Raw genomic sequence first — 9111 nt, 5'->3', positions numbered from 1 at the left:
TATTCTGCTGTCTGCTCTCGAGGAGTGTTCAAGTTCTTGGTAGAACAGTCTCTTTAGTGAGTTGGCTGCTGAGCAGTACGCATGCACTCATTCGTTCATTCATTCATTCAACATTTAACAAACATTTGCTGCCTACTGTGTGCTGGGCAGTGTTCTCGGCAGCAAGGATGTAGCAGCAAACGGAGGACATCACCTCTGCCTTCCCGCCACCCATCTCTAAAGGGGGAGGCGGACCCACTCCCGGAGCTGTGAGGAAGGGTTTGCGAAGACGATGCCAGGTTTTCCAGCGCTTCTGTGCTCTGTCAGACTGGAATCCAGATTCCTTATTTCCTCCAGGCGAAGCTTCCATTGCTCATAAGCTAACTGCGGCTTTCAAAGAAGCAGTGTGCAGCCTGCGGTAGTGCCCTCTGCACACCAGGTGCTCCTTGTCCCCGCACCTTCTCAGCAGCCTTCACTTACTTGCTGTGTCGCCCACTGAACTCTAGACTTTGCATGGCCTTGGTCTCTAGACGGGGGGGTGATAGTCTGGGTTTGAGCTATTGATGTTCAGGAGCTTCAACACAAATAGCTCTTATTCTGAAGCAACAAAATACCTCCAAATTCCGGCTGAGAAAAAAATGAAAATGTTTTAATTGCAAGTTTAATGAGTAGAGCAGCAGAGAATGAAATCGGGGTGTCCGCTGGGTTACTGGCTTTGTAGACTGGGGGGAAGGGAGATGAGTGCGGAATAAACTAAGAGCTGAGTTCTCTCAGAGGAGTGTGAGCTTTCGTGCTGTAAGTTTCAGAAACCAAACTGTCCCGTGCCCCTTCAATGAGCTCTCCAATCGTGTGATGTCCTACCTGCATAAAGCGCACACTGCAGCAGCGCCTCAAGGTAGGTGAAAAGATAAAGTTCAATCCTCAAATCCTGCCAATCTGGAAGAAGAAGGATTTGTGCGGAATTGTTTCAAACGAAACATTTGCTTTGGGAAGTAAGAAAATTACAGACAATAGAGACCCCTGCTCTACCTTGCTCAGGCATGGGATGCTGCCTTCAAACTCATTCCCTGCCTTCCACTGTCCTCCCACCCGCCCACCTTGGTAGGGACAACGGATGCCTCCATCGTGTTGGGTCTGCAGAGAATTTGTCTAAGCCTCAGCCTTGGGCTGGCAGATTCTCTTGATTCTCTTCTTCCTTTCTCCTTGTGGTTTCCAGCAGACCAACAGCTCATCTAATTAACGAATCCTTATTAATTATTTTTAAGTGTGATATGAGATTTTGGCTATTATTTTTAGAGATACACATTGAAGTATTACAGATGACATGACATGATGTCTGGGATTTGCTTCAAAATAATCCCAGGGGTTGAGGAAGGGCACGACTAGCCATGAGTTGATAATTGTTGAAGCTAAGTATGGGGTACACGCAGGTTCATTGTACTCTCTACTTTTGTATATATTTAAAATTTTTCCTTTTTTTTTTTTTTGAGGAATATCAGCCCTGAGCAAACTACTGCCAATCCTTCCCTTTTTTGCTAAGGAAGCCTGGCCCCGAGCTAATATCCGTGCCCATCTTCTCTACTTTATACGTGGGACGTCTACCACAGCATGGCTTGCCAAGAGGTGCCATGTCTGCACCTGGGATCCAAACCAGTGAACCCTGGGCCGCCAAGGATCGGAACGTGAGAACTTAACCTCTGCACCACAGGGCCAGCCCCCAAATTTTTCCTAACAAAAAAGATTTTAAAAGTTTATCTGCAAGATACCATCTTTATAAAACTCCTTTTGGTAATTTTAATGTCATTTTAGTGTTGATAACAAGATCTAATCATTATGGGACACCATGTTAAATTCTTCCCACACATTATCTTAGTTAATGCTCACAAAAAGCCCAGAAGGTCGGCATTATTATCCTGATATTACAGATGAGAAAATGAGGCACAGAGACACTGAGAGGACCTGACGGCACTCTGTCGCAGGTAGGGACAAAGTGAGGGGTGACTTCAGCTCTGGCGGACCTCAGAGCCAGGTCGATTATAAAATCATTGTGCACTGTTCTACGTTTGTAATATTGGTTCCCTAAAGGGACAGAATGAGGTCAGAGAAGATCCAGCCATTCAGTCCTTTACCTGTTTATTCACTCAGATGGTACCAGGCTCCCTGCGAGGCGTGCAGGGATGGACCAGACCACAGGGCCAGTCCTCACGGGTCAACATCTTTCTCTCCAGCGGGTCTTGGTAGTCAAGGGCCACATGCTCCCTATTCTCCTTCAGAAAAGTGTTTGAAAGCTGGTGTTCTGGAATGCTCCAGGGGGTTTGTTCCCGGAGTCACATGGGCTAGGTTTCTGCTCCAGGCCCCCTCCCCCATTCGGTGATGTGTAAGCAGCAGGTGTCTTTTTAAGGCTCCATAATGAATGATAACAGGAACATCAGCCTTCTCCCCCTCAGACCTACAGAGAACCGTATGCCTGTCCTACCAATAGCTAGGAAACTATTTGTTCCTTCTCATGCGAGGGACCCTCAATGACTCTGCTGAGTGACACCCATGACCTTTAAGGAGTTCCGCATTCTGGAAATAATTGACATGCATTTCAAAATAGTTTATGGGCTTCAATTCAGAAAAAAAAAAAAGGAACTCCATTGTTCAAATACGGGCAATAAGCACAACGACCAGTCTGATCCAGTTTAACTGTGATTAATTTTTGGACTAGGGACACTAACGCGTTATTTAAATTCTCCATTCATCGGACTTCGGAATCCATTAGGATAACTTTTCTGCTCTTCACTCATATTGTTCTGGATCAAAGATGCTATTGATTTTGCTTTGACTGTTCTTGACCAAGGTCTTTCACTGACCTTGAAAATCCTACTGGGTGTTATCCAGCATCATGCCCACGCCCCAGCATATGCCTCTACATTGTTTCGACTCTGGAAAGATTTTCACGACATAACCAGAATCCAACCAGTTTGTCATCCCCTCCGCTACAGCCACTGGGGTCCCTACTGATGAGGATTTTTAGGCTGCTTAATTTTAAAATGGTTTATGATGAGGATTTTTAGGCTGGTTACTTTTAAAACTGCAGATGAGAAGCAGGCTCCAAGGACTGGAATTTTGCTTGCCCTTTTGAGAGACGTTTGCACTTGTGAAGGAAGGGGGGATGACCTTGTAGGGACCTGAAATTGGCCACCCCAGGATATGTCTCTTTGGCATCAGGATTGTTTTGGGCTGATTGCTTTTGATAAACTGGGACAGGGAAGGAGGCTCTGGGGAATGGAACTTGCCCTTGTTGGGACACATTTACATTTGTAAGGTAAATCTCTATCTGTAAAAGGTGCCTCCCTCTCTGTACCAGGAAGAAGAAGAGAGATGACCTTATCCCTAGAAATTCTTAATGGGGAAGGCAAGAACTTAAGTTGGTTGCTGTCTGGCAATCTCATGTAACTGATTTAGGGTGGTGGCTTCTGACGTTACTTAATCCGATTTGATTCTTGTCTAAAAGTCATGGGATCACCCAATGACCAGACCCCACCTGCACTGATACCATTTTAACTTTTTTTTCATGTTCTTTCCTTTGTCTTCGTAAAGAGATGACTCACATACCTATGCCTTAAATTTAGCCCTAACCCTCAACTCGGGGCAGCAGCAGGAGCTCTGACCGCCCGTGGGCCCTGTCCCCATGCTACACTATTCTCTAAATAAAAGAGCACTACTGCCAGATCTTAAGAGTCTAAGAAATCTTTCTTTCGACTTCTCGGCTCACTGACCCTGCATCACCTACCACCATCATCTCTTGCCTGGGTTGTGACCACAGCCTCCTTTCCATTCTCTCTGCCTCTGCCGCCGTCCTGGGCATGAGGCCGAGTGTCCCTTTACATGTCAGATCAGGGCTTGGCCCAGAACCCTCCCATGTCTTCCCATCCCTCTCAGAATGAAGGTCGAAGTTTTTAGAGTCACCTACGAGGCTCTACACAGTCTGGCCCTGTTACCTCTGAATTCGTCCCTGCAGCTTTCCTCCTAACGGGCTGCTCTGGCCGGAGGGCCTTTTTGCTGCTTTTCAAATACGTCAGGCACATCCCACACTAGGACCTTCTCCCAGGCACCCTCTCTGCTTCCGTGCTCCTCCTGAGAGGACCAGGCTCACCCTCCCCTCCTGGTGTCTCGGCTCAGACGTTATCTTGCCATGAATTCCTCCGGGACCACCCGGCCTGCCAGCACTTCTCCCCACCCCTTGATCTGCTTAATTTTTCTCCGTAACACCCATCACCATTTCACGGGCTGTGTTCTAGTCTGTTCCTGCTGTCTATCTGCCAGCTAGAATGCAGGCTCCCTGAGGTTGGGACGGTGTCTGTCTGGTCCTGGCTTCACTGAGAAGAGCTTCAGGCACAGAGTCAGCACTTAGTGCCCACCTCGTGAATCAGTGCAAAGGGACGTGAGACGAGCAGTGGGCAAGGACTTAGAAGACCAGAGCTGGAAGAACAGGGAGAGGCTTCGCTGCTTGTGTGGTCTCGGGTGGAGTCTGGTCGCAGAGGGCTGTGGTTCTTGGACCCCTGAGGTCAGACACACACAGCAACAGCATGTGGCAGCACTGCCTGCTCGGCTGGACAAGTCCATCTGGGTGCCTGGGAGCCTCTCCTTCTGAGGGTCGGGGAGATCTCCCTGAGGAAGCGTTTGGATGCTTTTCTGTGTCGGGGGTGGGAGTAGGGGGGGCAATTCTCCGGCAATTTTCTAATAATCATAATCATATGATCATTAGTCTATCTTTTCTCCCTCTTCCAGGTTCAGTTTGTACGAATTAAATTTTCTTTGGAAGAGTGTCCATTTCATTCATGCTTTTCAGTTTATTTGCATAGAGTTGAGCAAATGATTCCCTCACGGTGGATGCAGTTTCCCCTCTTTGTGTGGTTTCCCTGCTATAATTTCCTATTTTGAGTAATGGTATTTTCTCCCTTGTTTTCTTATTTTATTTTTAGTTAAGTTAGCTAGTTATTTATCTTTGAACTTTTCTTCAAGGAACCAGATTTTATAATTAGTTATATATTCTACTTTTTAAAAAAATTTCAGGGGGCCGGCCCCGTGGCCGAGTGGTTGAGTTTGCGTGCTCTGCTTCAGCGGCCCAGGGTTTCGCTGGTTTGGATCCTGGGTGTGGACATAGCACCACTCATCAGGCCATGCTTAGGTGGCGTCCCACATGCCACAACTAGAAGGACCTGCAACTAGAATATACAACTATGTGCCGGGGGGATTTGGGGAGAAAAGCAGAAAAAAAAACAACAAAGAAGATTGGCAACCATTGTTAGCTCACGTGCCAATCTTTAAAAGAAAAAAAATTCAAGGGTAAAGGGGCACGTACGTATGGTGACAGAAGAAAACTAGACTATTGGTGGTGAGCACGACGCAGTCTACACAGAAGCTGAAATATAATAATGCACACTTGAAATTACACAATGCTATAGGGCAATGTGACCTCAAGAAAATAATTTTAAAAAATTTCATGTCTCATTCATATCTCCTTTTATCTTTTAAAATTCCTTTCTTTTGTCTTCTATTTAGTTTCTTCTTTTTTTTTCAAGAAAAACTCCTTGAGTTATGTGTTTGTTTCATTTGTTTTATTCTTTCTTTTCTATCAGTACAAGTGTTTACACCAGGAATTTTCTCTGAAGTGTATCCCATAAGCTTCTGAAATCAAATAGTTTCCTTATTTTTGTCTCTAACAATTCTGCAACTTAGATTACTTTTTCTGATCGAAGCGTTTTTAAAGAGAGAATTAAAAACATTTCCAAGTGGGAAAGTTTTTTAACTTTAATTCTCACTGTTGCTTTTTCGCGATTTCCAGGGAAGAAAAAGATGCTGACTTACGCAACTGAGCAATTTGGAAATCCCCTCTCTTATTGCCTTGCCTTCTGGGAGTTGAAAGGCAGAGAACGGATTAGTATTAATTTATTATTTGTGAGCAAAGATAAAATATGGCCAGATAATTGCTTAGGTGTATGTCAGTCCAACAAGATGTACACCGAGATTCTCACAATATTAAAAAGTCCTCATGAACCTCAGAGTGAGGAAAACACCTCCTGCATTTTAGCTTAATGGCTTTCTCACTGTTTTACTGCAGCCTTCTGAGTAACCACTGCAAGAGACCCATTGGAGGGCGTCTGCAGCTTCGCTCGAGGCTGCTTCAGGAGGTTGCTGCCAGCTGGTCAAAGTTAAAGCAGGACGTGCGTTCAAAGACGAGTGGGAGGTTTCATGTCCCTTTTTATGCAGGAACTTGAGATCTCAGACCACAGTGGAAACAACCTGGACTTTGGAGGAGGTGAACCTCGAGTTCAAATCCCTCAAAACACGCTTCTCTCAGCTTCATGCCCCATTGCAGCGGGGTCCCCATCCTGGGACTCAAAGGCCTGTAGGATGCCATTCCTTATCCCCTCAGACGCCCAGACAAACCCAGAGCACGAGGTTCCCTTCATTTCTGGGGTCTCTGGACTCTTTACGCGAACTCAAACATCCCACATTCCGCAAAGTAGGGGCTCCACGTGAACACTGCAGTGGGCGCCTACCTGCTCCCCACCCTATGTCCTCCCCTCACCCAGACGCAGCCTCCACAGGGCATCTGCCCCAGGCCACGCAGGGCTCCAGGCCCTGGTCCTGCCCTTGGCTGACTCCTCAGCCTCTGAGCTGCGCCCACTCGCTCCCCAGCCCCACAAGGCCCAGACCCTGCGTCCTCAGGGTTTTGTCTGCACTCTGAGTTCCAGCTCTGTTGTAGCCCAGCTGTACCTCTTTGGTTTCTGTTTACCTAAAAACAACTTCTGACTTTCCTGTGCCTCAGTTTCCTCACTTGGAAAAGATGTAAATACCTGTCTCACCAGATAGCTGGGGGCGGCCATGAGAAATCTGCCAAACGCCCACCTGAGGCAGAGGCTGGGTGGACATCAGCCCGCCCTCCAGGCTTGGGGTTGTGCTGGCCGTGGCTGCACTTTCCACACATTCACGCAGGAATCGAGCAGGGGTCCTGCGTTGAGGAGCATCGCTACAGGCCTGGAGAGCGAGCCACATCTTGTCCCTCGCTAGCCCTGCATGAGCACACGGCAACAAACAGTTCCACAGACGGTGCAACGCAGCAGAACTGTGGAGGGGGAATCAATTCACCAGATCCGGCAAGCTGTCACAGGCACGGACGTTAGGATTCTCAAAAAATGAAAGAGCTGGGTTTTTTTTTTTGCGACTCATCTAGCTTTTTTGTCATCTGACTATAATCCCACACCCTTATTCCATTTATTCTGTATATTTTATTGACTGCAAGTTCTGGCCTACAAGAATTTCTGCAATTCTGCAGAAGTTTTCAAATTTTCTGGAATCATGGAGACAGACATATCCTCTCTCTTTCTCTCTCTCTCTCTCACACACGTATAAACTACTGCAAAAGGAGTAAGATGGACATGGACCTAACGATAAACCAAATGGGATGGTTGCATACGCACTTCATTTAGTCCACAGATATTTACTGAGCACGCACTCTGTGCCAGGCTCCGCCCTGAATTCTGGCAACACTGCAGTGGATCAGACAAGGTCTTCTCACAGAGCTGAGGACCCGGCTTCTCTGTGGGAGGCAGACAGTGAGCAGACACGTGACCACTTGGTCAGGTGACCATCAGTGCCATGGAGACAGTAAAGGAGGGCATGGGGAGAGGATGCCGGGAGAGGCTGCTGCAGATAGTGGGGAGTGAGGGCCTCACTGGCCGGGCCACCGTGAGCAGAGGCCAGTCAGGCGGGGCAGGGAGCCATGTGGACAGGGCAAGTGCAAGCGCAGTCGAGGCAGAGGGGACAAGCAAGCCCTGAAGAAAGGGCAAAGGCTCTGCGGCTGGAGGGAGGGAGCAGGGGCGGTGTGGGCCAGGAGGCTGGGAGCTCCACGGCAAGGTCTTTGGGGCCTTCTGGGGGAGGGGGACCCCTGGAAGGTTTTAAGCAGAGAGAAGCTGAAATTGGAGTAATGACAAAATGTCAGCATTGAGGTGGTTGGTGGGGACATCAGCTGCCGGGGCTCTGCCACCTCTGAGGGGGGGGCTGATCCTTGTTGGGGCCAGTGCAGAGCAAAGCCATTCACCTTTTCCCTCTAAGTGGTTCCCGGGTGAGTCTAGACTCTGCCTGATGGCACTGCCGAACCGTGATGGCATGACGGAAGGACAGTTTGAAATGAGAGAGAAGGGAGTTGAATTAAAAATACTCTGCTCACGTATATAATAAATATAACGAAAATATATAATTTTATTTATAAAAAAATAAGAAATTTTGCAGATCTGGATCCTACATTTGTTGTCCCTCAGGCCTGGCAGTTTCTGCCCCACTCACTCTCCCTGTGCACACCTCCCAGTTTACGTGTAAACACCCTTCCTTGGGGCCTGACTGGACCTGTCTCAGCTGGGTCCCGCCCGCTCCAGCGGCACCCGGTGCTTCTCTTGCCTCACACTGCTCAGCCTGTTTGTAACTAGGAATTTGATGACTTCATTGCTGTTTCCTTCCACTCTTACGGTAGCCAGTTCATTTAAGTGCGCCCGCGGCCCGCCACTGTGTAAAGGGCTCCGCGAGAGTCTCTCACAACCACACGTGTGCTAACTGCGTTGTTATCCTGGCTTCACGGCAACCAGAGTGAAGAGCAGTGAGGGAAGCTGCTCCAGATCCCTTGGTGAGTAGCCGAGGTGTGCTCCCAGCTCCAGAGCCCTGGCTTCCGAGACCCGGCTCTTAAATCAGCCGCTGCCCGACATGCACTCGGGACTGGGGACCAGCGGGCGTGCTTGGCCCTCAGCGGGTGCTGGGCAAACGTGAACTGAAAGAAGAGATTTCTTAGACCACAGCGCCCTTCGAACCCGACCCACCTTTGAGTCTTTGAGTTTCGAGGACCTCTTCTCCAGCCGTGGTTTCTAACCCCAATGCGCTAGGACCAGAGGCCTGTCGCTCAGGCCCTCACACTTCACCTTGATGCAGGCTCGGTGAGCCGAGGAGTCAAAAGAAAGATTTCTTGGACCCTCAAAGTCTGGTAGTAGTGCTCTTTTATTCAGAGAATAGCATGGAGTAGGAGGGGGACAGGACCCATGGGCAGGAAGAGCTACAGGCATGGGGACAGGACCCATGGGCAGGAAGAGCTGC

Source organism: Equus quagga, chromosome 11 (genome assembly GCF_021613505.1).
Source record: "Equus quagga isolate Etosha38 chromosome 11, UCLA_HA_Equagga_1.0, whole genome shotgun sequence".
Lineage (NCBI taxonomy): Eukaryota > Metazoa > Chordata > Mammalia > Perissodactyla > Equidae > Equus > Equus quagga.
This window is presented reverse-complemented; position numbering follows the sequence as displayed.